This window comes from Theobroma cacao, chromosome 10 (assembly GCF_000208745.1).
Source record: "Theobroma cacao cultivar B97-61/B2 chromosome 10, Criollo_cocoa_genome_V2, whole genome shotgun sequence".
NCBI lineage: Eukaryota > Viridiplantae > Streptophyta > Magnoliopsida > Malvales > Malvaceae > Theobroma > Theobroma cacao.
The window spans coordinates 5,014,928-5,025,050 of record NC_030859.1 but is presented as its reverse complement, the minus strand read 5'-3'; positions in this window follow the sequence as shown (position 1 = coordinate 5,025,050).

Here is a 10,123-nt window from a genome sequence, read left to right as displayed (position 1 = left end):
AATATTGGAGTATAGAGTTCGAAATTATCTATACGCTTCAGTGACAATTCGTCTCGAACTCCGCACTTAAGAAATCCACTCGAAAGAGGTAACTCTTTGCCTTTTTTAAATGAAATGCTATCATCAGATGATCTTAATATAACTTATTTTTTATTATCTTTTTTATGTATAAAAGCCTATTCTATATTGACTAATATATGTTATTTTTTATTTTTTTAATAAACAGTTTATTATTTTCTTTATATATATATATATTTAGCCTTAGCTAAATCAATCACTCTAAATATATTTTTTATGTAAACATTTATTTTCTATTTATGCACATATAGATAAATTCTACTTATCTAATCCTAATTTTCTTTAAACTAAAAAAAAAAAACTCATTTATATAATTTTTATGACTAAAAAAAATATTATTTATAAATTATTATTTGTATGATTTTTTTTATTTCAATTTCTTAAATATATTTTCTCTTATTTATTATTTTATAAATATATTTATAATCTTGTAAAACTATATTAAATACTAATAATAACATACAAGCCCAAATAACCAAAAATCTAAAACTTACCTAAAATTTTGAGCCCAATGAAGTGCAAATGAACCCAATCCACAATAGCCCACAAGTCTTTTTTCTCTTCCTTTCCTTTCTTTTTTTTTGGTTGACTTTCTCTTTCTCCTTTTTTCTTTCTTTTTTTATCCCTCTCTCTTTCTGTTTTTTCCTTCATTTACTTCTTTCTCTCTCTCTCTTCCTTTCTTTTCTTTCTTTTCTTTACCTTTTGGCCGACATCTTCCTTCCTGCTCTCTCTTTCCTTTTTTTTCTTTTTCCTTTCGCTTTCTCTCCTTGCCGCTTCTTTCTTTCTCTCTCTCTTTCTTTTTCGTTCTCCTTCCTTCCCTCACTCTTTCTTCTTCTCTGTCCTTCCTTTCCTCTCTTATCCTATTTCTTTCTATCTCTTTGTCTTATTTGTTCTCTCTCTCTTTTTCTTCTTTCTCCTTCTTTCCCTCTCTATTTCTTCTTTTCTCTCCTTCCTTCCCTCTATCTCCTCGCTTTTTGCCCTCTCTTTCTCTTTTTTCTTCTCTCTCTTTCCTTCCCTCTCTCCCTCAAACTACCAAAAGCCTCATCTGTCTCTCACCTTCTTTACCATCGATTCATATGGCAATTTTTAGATCTAGCTCTTTCCTTTCTCTTTTTTTTATTTCTTTTTAGTATTTTTTGGTTTCTTTGGGATTTTTTTTATTATCGTTTTTTATTGTGGCTAGGGTAGTTGGCTGCTAGAACTTAGGATTTTTTGTTTTTGCAAGTGTTTGATGTTTGAAGAAAATAGGATTTTTTTTGTTGGATCTATTTTTTTTCCTTTCAAAATCCTCTTTGCCCCCTCTTTGAACCAGAGTTTTTAGGGTTCTTATAGAACCTGATTGTCCAAATCTTTTGGCAATCAGAAAGGTAATCATGCTTTTCTCAGCATGAATTCCATATGGGTAGCCTTCAAGTAAAAAAAATCAATCGAAAATGATCCCAAATCCCAGCTGCCCGAGGGAGCATTGAATGTTCTGAAAGCGATTTGACAATGGAGACCATGCTTCTTTTTTTATTTTTTTCTTCTTTTTTTTTCTTTTTTTTCTTCATTTTTAATTTTTTAATTTTATTTAATATTTATTATTATTTTTATATTATTACAAAAAAAAGGTGTCTATAGTTGCCCCTCTTTGCATATTCTTGAGAATCAAGAATAATGCAAAGACTTAGACACCTTCCTCGGACCAGATTAAGTATCTTCTTATGTTTTTTTTTTTAATAATCAGAATAACTCTTCATCTCAAAACGAGGCTATATAACTTAAAAGAAATCTTGAAGTTAATTATTTGGAAGTTTTAAGAACGTACCCAGAGGTTTTGAAAATGTACCCGAAAGTTTTAGAAGAAAAGATTGTTCCTCATCTCAAAATAAGGCTACGTGACTTTAAAGAAATCTTAAAACTAATTACCCGGAGGTTTTGGAGAATATACTCGGAGGTTTTGAAGATATACCCGGAGGTTTTAGAAGAAAAAGTTGTTCCTTATCTCAAAATGAGGCTATGTAACTTTGAAGAAATCTTGTTTTAGGCATGCACCCGGAGGTTTTGAAGATGTACGCGGAGGTTTTAGGAGAAAAGATTGTTCCTCATCTTAGAATGAGGCTACGTAACTTTAAAGAAATCTTAAAACTAATTACCCGGAGGTTTTAAAAATGCACTCGGAGGTTTTGAATATGTACCCGAAGGTTTTAGAAGAAAAGGTTGTTCCTTATCTCAGAATGAGGCCACATAACTTTGAAAAAATTTTGAAACTAATTACTTGAAGGTTTTGAGAATGTAGTCGGATGTTTTAAAGATATACCCGGAGGTTTTAGAAGAAAATGTTGTTCGTCATCTCAAAACAATGGTACGTATCCTTGAAAAAATTTTGAAACTAATTACCCAGAGGTTTTGAGAATGTAACGAGAGGTTTTGAAGATGTACTCGGAGGTTTTAGAAGAAAAGATTGTTCTTCCTCTCAAAAAGAGGCTAGTAACTTTAAAGAAATCTTAAAACTAATAATCTGAACGTTTTAGAAATGCACCCGGAGGTTTTGAAGATGTACCCGGAGGTTTTAGACAAAAAAGTTGTTCTTTATCTCAAAATGAGGCCACGTAACCTTGAAGAAATTTTGAAACTAATTACCCGAAAGTTTTGGGAATGTACCTAGAGGTTTTAGAAGAAAAAGTTGTTCTCCATCTTAAAACGAGGGTACGTATCCTTGAAGAAATTTTGAAACTAATTACCTAGAAGTTTTGAAAATGTACTTGGAGGTTTTGAAGATGTACCTAGAGGTTTTAGAAGAAAAAATTGTTCCTTATCTCAAAACGAGGGTGCGTAACTTAAATTCTCTCATGCCAAGATAACTGGGCTTAAACGTTTTGGATGCTATTTAAATTGGGCTTAAACATCTGGGGCCAATATAACTAGGCTTAAACATCTTGGATGCCAGCTAAATTAGGCTGAAACTCTTTTTGTGCCAACGTAATTGGACTTATACATCTTGGATGCTTGGTAAATTGGGCTTAAACATCTTTGTGCCAATGTAACTAGGCTTAATCATCTTTTGTGCCAACATAACTAGGCTTAAACATCTCGGATGCTAGTTAAATTGGGCTTAAGGCTCAAATCTTTCTTCACTTAATTGCTTCAAAATTGCATTAGTCTTGACATTTGTTTGAAAATTTTCAATTTTTGATGATGCATTGTCATGTGCATAATTGGATATGTATGCATGATTGAATGATGGACAAATGATGCATTGCTTCCCTTTGTTTTACACCATACATTCCTCACTTGGAAGATCATTTGTCTCGACTTTGCATCTTTTCACGATGTTTTTGTGTAGTTGCCAATTTACTTGTCAACAAAAGATCACCAATTCAAATTAGGTTTCAATGCTTCCATGCCTTTTGATCATGAAAGGATTCACAAAAATGTTTGTCTCATCATTTAAAACTTTTGATCTTCATATTAAAATAGCAGAAGTTATTTTATAAAAATTACCCTACAAAACTAATTTTTCATGACTAAAGGTAGTTAAAGTTTGGAACAGAACTGAGTCAATTTGACATTTTTCCAATGTGTGATACTTGAATCTCTTGAAAATTGATGATTACTGTTTGAAATGATTTTGGATGAGTCAAATGACAATTTGGTCTTTCAAATAGATGAGATGGTTTAACACATCAAGATCTTGGTCAACAATAAAGGTTTTTCACCATTTCATGGGGAAATAAAAAAAAGTTGAAGTTTCTTTGTTTAAGCTCGCAAATGTATGGTGATTTATAATCAAATTTTGCAAAAAAAATCCTTTCAAATCATAACCAAATTTTACATTCTCTAAACCTTATGATGTGTGGCAATATGATAAATGTCAAAACCAAGTAGTACAGGTTTAACGTTATTATTTTTTAATGTATATTATTTTTTACAATGATTATTTGAGTTAATGGGTATTAGAGTATAAAATTTGGATTCATCCTGATGCTTCAGTGAGAATCCGTCTCGAACTTTATATAAATTTATTTTTTAAAATATATATTATTTTTTAACAACAATTATTTGAGTTAATAGGTATTGGAGTATGTTATTCAAATTCATCCTGACGCCTCGGTGAAAATCTGTCTCAAACTTTATGTAAATTTATTTTTTCAATACATATTATTTTTTAACAACGATTATTTGAGTTAATGGATATTGGAGCATAAAGTTTAGATTTATCCCGACGCTTCGGTGATAATCTATCTCGAACTCCGCACTTAAAAAATCCACTCGAAAGAGGTAACTCTTTGCCCTTTTTAAGTAAAATTCTATCATTAGATGATCCTAATATAACTTATTTTTTATTATCTTTTTTATGTATTAAAGGCTATTCTATATTGACTAATATATGTTCTTTTTTATTTTATTTTAAGTTTTTTTTTTATTTTTTTAGTTTTTAATAAATGTTTTATTATTTTCTTTATATATATATATATTTGCTTTAGCTAAATCAATCACTATAAATATATTTTTTATGTAAACATTTATTTTCTATTTATGCATATATTGATAAATTCTACTTATCTAATCCTAATTTTCTTTAAACGAAAAAAACTCATTTACATAATTTTTATGACTAAAAAAAATATTATTTATATATTATTATTTGTATGATTTTCTGTTTATTTCAATTTTTTTAATATGTTTTCTCTTATTTATTATTTAATAAATATATTTATAATCTTGTAAAACTATATTAAATACTAATAAAATTAATATTAATAATAACATACAAGCCCAAATAACCAAATATCTAAAATTTACCTAAAATTTTGAGCCCAATGAAGCCCAAATAAACCCAATCCACAAGAGCCCACAAGCTTTTCTTCTCTTCTTTTTCTTTTCTTTTTTTCTTGGCCGACTTTCTTTCTCTCTTTTTTTCTTTCCCTCTCTCTTTTTGTTTTTCTTCCTTTCCTTCTTTCTCTCTCTCTTCCTTTCTTTTCTTCTCCTTTTGGCCGCCGTCTTCCCTCCTGCTCTTTCTTTTCTTTTTTTTTCTTTTTCCTTGTCTTCCTTTCCCTACTGTTTTTTTCCTTCTCTCTTTCTTTTTCTTTTTCTTTCTCCTTCCTTGCCTCTCTCTTTCGTCTTCTTTGTCCTTCCTTTCCTCTCTCTCCTCGCTTCTTTCCCTCTCTTTCTCTTATTTCTTCTCTCTCTCTCTCTCCCTCTCTTTTTCCTTCTTTCTCCTTTATTCTTTCTCTCTCTTCGCTTTTTTCCCTCTCTTTCTTTTTTTTCTTCTCTCTCATTCCTTCCCTCTCTCTCTCAAACTCCCAAAAGCTTCATCTGCCTCTCACTTTTCTTACCACCGATTCATATGGCAATTTTCAAATCTAGCTCTCTCTCTCTTCTTTTTTTTTTTATTTCTTTTTGGTATTTTTTGTGATTTTTTTTATTTTCATTTTTGATTGTGGCTAGGGTAGTTGTGAAATGCCTCATACTCTGATATGGTGATAAATAAAGTTGGTCGAATGCGAATTGAGGCATAATAAGGAACTTTGGGAACCAAAGAGACAAGATAAAACTTTTAGAATAAAATAATATTTTATTAATAAAATAATATTAAAATATTAATATTTAGTCGGATGTCGAAATCAGTCATGAAAAAGGATCATATGGTTGATCCAAGTAGGGGAGAAGATGTCAAGCCTGACTCTATAAAATACTTGTCATGACATACATGTGAAGGATAACATATTTGCATACTAAGAGAGTCCCGAAAAATTTACAAAAGTCAGTATTGTACTTAGAAGTACAACAAAGTTGATTTAAACTTCGAACTAGATCAAATAGAGAATTTAAGATGAAATTAAGAATATTAAAGTCCCAGAATAGTTTAATATGGTGATTTGGAGTTCGAGGATTAATTTAGAGTCAAATCAGAATTTTCACTATCTAGGGGTAAAATGGTCATTTGCCACTTGGGGACAAAATGAGAATTTTTAGAAAATATTTTGGCCCCATTTGACTTATTGGAGTATGATTTGAGGTTAAGAAGTGAAAAAAATTTATTCTTGGTATTTTTCAGAGCATAGGGGTAAAATGTTAATTTTGTCACTCCAGGGGCAAAACAGTAATTTTCCACCACCAGGACATTTGTCCAGCACATGGTCTTCCCTTATCCTCATTTTGACCATTGACTAATCATGTGGTGGAGATAAAAAGGTTTAAAATTTTTAAAGTTTTAAAAATGGACCAACGGAAACATGCCACGTGTCAAGCAAGAATACTTTATTATTTTCCATAAAAATTAGCCCATATTTATCTCATTTTCTCTTCATGTGGCTGGCCATAGTAAGAACAAGAGAGGAAAGGAAAAAAACACAAGACCTAGGTGGGAAAATTGAAGAAAAAGTGTGAGATTCTGAAGGATCAAGCAATCAAAGGTAAAATTTCTTGATTTTGACTTGTGATCTACCTTTCCCATGTATTTCTCCTTATTTTCCATGGTTAAATTTTATGTTTTCATGGTGAATTCATGGCTTCCCAAATGGGTATGGAGAGAGAATGAAGTTAGATTGATTTGATTTTAAGTTATGTTAGTGTTTTCAGTTAGTTTAGCATATTTAGAAACAAAACAACAAGAAAAGAATTCATTTTCCCCCATTACCATTATTGGCCGAATTTTCTAGGGAGGATATTGTGGCTGAAATTGATGATATTTTATGATATTTGGGTGATATTTGATATTTGGTGAGGCTAGAAATTAAATGAGAAATTTTGGTGTGAAAATATGAATTTTTACCTAATGTGTAGACATGTGTGATTATTAATCCGGGACTGATAAATTGAATCTCATTCATAGTCACTAAGGTAATTTAGGTATAATTGGAGTGTAGAAAGTGAGAAGAATTGATTTGGAGTTAAATTGGAGATTTTAGCCGATTAGACTGAGTATTGTGTGACTTAGGTCGAATATCACATTTAAGTGATTAATCAGACATTTTGCATCCCATCGCATGCATTCATTTAGATTTAGAGAGCTGAAATAGTTTATAATAAATTGACATAATTTATTGAAATTCATGTCACGTATAATGTATAAGTAGTGAGCCTTCTAACAAGGATAAAGAGATTGTGCCCGAAGACCGGGAATAGGAGTATATCAAACTCCTAGTACTGTGAGTAACCTTACCATCATTTTTATTATCTAAAGTATGTTTTTATTCAATTTTGGTGAAATTTTATGAAAATGAGTTTAAATGGTAAATCTTGAGTTTTACAAACAAAATGTGTCTCAATGAAAAGATTTTATAAATTGTTTTAAAATTGAATGATGATTTTGAAAAATAGAGTAATTGGAGACCATTTGTTATGAATTAAATTTATGATTTGAATCTAATGGCTTATGATAGTATTTGCATGAATGACTGAATTGGTATTTGTGTTGAAATATATGAAATGTGTATTTAGCCTTGAAAGGCCATGAATTATAATAATTGCCATGTCATGCTAATATGAATTTTATTGATTGGTGGATTATATATTAATTAATCACTGCAGTAAGGGGTTTCTGTGGACCAGCCTTTTAGAGGGGCACGGTAAACCCCATTATATTCTTACCTCGAACGGAGAGACGCGTAGGGTATCTCCTGGGGTAAAGCTTAGGGTTCACTTCACGCCGAACCACCACGTGAAGGGGAACTCAACCAACGCCAAGGAATGACTGTGTTTTCTTAAACTAAAAATATGTTTTACGTGTATACAAAATTTTAACAGCCTTGGCGAGCTCGAGTGTACGCCTTTGATCAAGGTGTCATCGAGTACTATTTGATGGCATGAGCCAAATGTTTATGAAAGTCATAAGCCTTAATGAGAAATCAAATGAAATTCAACTGTTTGCATTGGTTGGGATGAATTTTCAAATTATGAAATACGTCTTGTGATGGGATATTTTAATTGTCTCCTTTTACTCGGCTTTAGCTGATTTAAATGATGTTTGTTTACTCACTGAGATTTTATAATCTCACCACCCTCCTTTCCACCCATTTCAGACTCAGAATAGGTTGTAGATAGCTAATTTCATCAAGGGCTTTTATTGGATATGTGTCCTTCACACAGTAGGTTCACAGTTTCTTTAATTTTAGTTATTGTGGGCCCACATAATTATTGTAAATTTAATAGTTTATTGTGCTACAATATGATGAATTTATTTTGTTTTTACGTTACAAAAAGTATTTACGCATAACTCTAAAATTTCTGTTTATAAGAAAATAAAATATTTTATTGAATATTTTGTTTAATCTTCTTATTATATTCAAATAATTATAATTCCATTTTAAATAAAGGTTTTAGATGCCTAAACTTATTTTTAATTGTAAATTATGCGATTGGTACTTGTTTACTACAATTTTAAACTGGTTCAAAAAATTTTCAGTAAAAAATGACCAAAACGCCCCTGTGAGATAAAATTTTTTATTTTATCAGTTTTAAGTTGAAAATAGCTCAAAATCTTTTAGAACATAAAATTTGGCAACGGTTACTCACCGGGGGAAATGAGAAACTGATATTAAGCCTTGTGGGGTTCCGGTTAGCATTCCGAAAAATGAGTGCCCATCGGGGCCACTGCGGTGGTTGTCACAGGCTCGAGGGGAGTTCCGGGTCGTGACAAGTTGGCTGCTAGAACTTAGGATTTTTTGTTTTTGCAGGTTTTTGTTGTTTGAAGAAAATGGGATTTTTTTTTGGATCTGTTTTTTTTTTTTCAAAATCCTCTCTACCTCCATTTGAACTAGAGTTTTTAGGGTTCTTATAGAATCCGATTGTCCAAATCTTTAGACAATCAAAAAGGCAATCATGCTCTTTTCGGCATGAATTTCTGATGGGTGGCCTTCAAGTCAAAAAAATCCACCAAAAATGATCCCAAATGACGGAAGGGCTCAAGGAAGCATTGAATGCTCTGAAGGCGACTTGACAATGGAGACCATGTCTCTTTTTTTTTTTTTTTTTCTTCTTCTTTTTTTCTAATTTTTTATTTTATTTATTATTATTTTTATATTATTACAAAGAAAATGTGTCTACAATAGCAAACTGCGCTTACTCAGTTTTCTAATCCCTCTCTCGCTCATATGACTTAATCTCATATGCCATAAAGATGTTATATCATCATCAAGATCATTGGATGAGACCATAGAAACAGTTTCAATAACCGTGTTTCCCATTACACAATAAAGGTCATCGGATAACTTGCCTTTCATGATAGTTAAGGCTCCTTTAGATACATTCAAGACACCATCTTGACCACTTTATTTGTAACCTTTTTTTATCTAACAAACTCAAGAATATCAATTTTTTTTTTCATGTTAAGAACATGTTTCACCTCAAATGTCCTTACCATGCCATCAAATATCTTGATTCGAATTGTGCTAATCCCAACAACTGAGAGAGAGAAATCATCTCCTAATTGTACAGTGCCCATATTAATAGATTGAGAAATTGTAAACCAATCACACCTAGGACATATATGAAAGCAACAAGCTGAATCTAAGATCCATGTATCCATTGAGTTATCGTTGGTTACTGCAAGAACACTATCATCTTCCTCAAAAGTATCAAAGTCATCTCCAACCACATTTGCAATATTCTCAGATTTATTGATCTTTTCATCATCCTTGAATTTGGTACAGTCTTGACAGAAGTGCCCTTTCTGACCACAATTCTAGTAAGTTTTCCCTTTTGCTCTAGATTTACCTTTTATGTCTATACCTTTCTCTTTATCTTTTCCTCTATTCACAATCAGGCCTTCCGCTTGATTTTCATTCTAAATACTACCAACTTTCTTCTTCAATTCCTTGAAGTTTAAAGATGCCCTTATATCCTTGAAAGTGAGAATGTCTCAGCCATATAACATAGTATCCTTGAAATTTTCATATGATGGAGGCAATGAATATAAAAGAATTAGGGTTAGGTCTTCATCCTCAATTTTAACATCTATATTCTTTAAATAAGAATAACTATTAAATTCATCAATGTGGGCATTAACAAACGTACCTTCACTCATCTTGGGAGTATACAATCGTTGCTTCATATAAAATCG